A 1742-nucleotide genomic window follows, 5' to 3' on the forward strand; every position below is an offset into this window, starting at 1 on the left:
AGACCCGTGACTGAGGTGTCAGTGGCCTTCCTATAAACTCACGGGCAAAGTACAAAGGAACAAAATGGGTCCTGAATACACCCCGGTTTTCAATCATTAAAAGCTTCTCCTATCGATGAAGCTCTAAACACCTGAACGGCAGACATGGACGTGAGAGGCGGAACGGGAACTGTGACTTCTATCAGTGGGAACAGGGCTCCTGGCAGGGAGCCTCAGGGACACACCGCTCATGACAGACCCCAGCCTCCGATTGTGGCCATGACGTCCTGTTTCTTCTTCCACTTAACCCACATCCAAATGACAAACCGACCACATGTCTCTGAGAATAGAAATAGAAAAACAAAATAGGGATAGGTTGAAAAATACACGTTCTAGAAGATTCACCAGCTAGGTGTCACTGTGAAGGCTGCGGGGCAGCCACCACGGGGACGGGGCCTCCCTCGGGACCTGCCGGGGCCTGCGGTCTGGCTGAGGCGTCGTTCTGGGCCCCCCGACCCCACTGGCGCCCAGGCCGTGTCCACATCGTCCCTGCTCAGGGTGCCTCTAGGAGGCCAGGACGCGGGAAGACAGTGGGGCGGCGGGTTCTCGAAGGCGCCTCCCACGCACGCACCACCACACGGGGACTTGCTAGCAGAGCACAGAGGAAGAGCAAAGCTAAGGACGCTGAGCCAGAAAGGGCCGACGGGGAGTGTGCCGAGTGCACGGAGCTGCCCGCGGCCGGAGCCCTGCTCAGGCAGCGAGACACAGCGGCTGCAGGAGACAAGCAGAACCGAAGGGGCTGCATGCAAACGTCCGCAACTTGACCACTCTGCGGAGGAGCCTGGCGCGGCGGCCCGACCGCTGGGGGCTCCCTGGACCAGCCCGGGGCCGCGGCACGCCCTCCAGCTTCCTCCGCCTGCCAGGCAGGAGGCCCTGCTGAAAGGAAGATTCTGGAATCGGGGCTAGTGTGAGCTACGCCGACTGGAACAAACAGGAGGACTCGCGCGCTCTGTCAGTGGGAACTTTCTGGAAGCAGAGCCAAACCAGACTGGGCAGAGCAGTTAAGCTGAGCGTCCAGCCGCCATCCCGTCTCCTCGCCAGCGCGCAGGAACCGGCAGAGGCCCTGATTCGGTCTGGAGGAGTAAGGATGCACACAAGGTCATGAAGAGGAAAAGATAATTGTTTCCGGAGTGAACAGCGCATTGAACGGCTCTTAGAAGACACTGGTAATGGAGCATGCAAGATAATCTATTACTTGAACACGTTTTCCAGGAATATACTTTTGTTATAGACAGACCATCAAAAACACGGTGAACAACTTCTGTTTCAGGGTATTTCTTTGAGCTGCAAAGTATGGCGTATAGATATCCATGTGATTTAGAAAACGGATGTGCTTCTGGTCTCTGGATGGCCTCTGTTGGCTGCTCCCAGCTGGATACAAATGGAGTTACTGAAAACAAGGAAACCATCTTGGAGGGAAAATAATTGTCTGAAACTAGCTACTTTAATCGCATTTATTTAAAATCTGAGGGGCTGCAAGAAGCAGACCCCTCATGGGTCAAAGGAAGGAAAAAGCACATTTCTAGAACTCTCGAGGGTAACACACAGAGCATTACCATGCTGCGCTAGTCATGTCAAAACATCGTCACTCCCACCCTGAAGGGTCTCTGACCCAGCAGGATGCCCTTTATGAACTCATCATTGTAGGTGAAATAAATACTCCAAAAGGTGACAGGGACACCTGCTAACTAGGTCTAGTGATG

Source organism: Leptonychotes weddellii, chromosome 14 (genome assembly GCF_054177405.1).
Source record: "Leptonychotes weddellii isolate Sample4059 chromosome 14, ASM5417740v2, whole genome shotgun sequence".
NCBI lineage: Eukaryota > Metazoa > Chordata > Mammalia > Carnivora > Phocidae > Leptonychotes > Leptonychotes weddellii.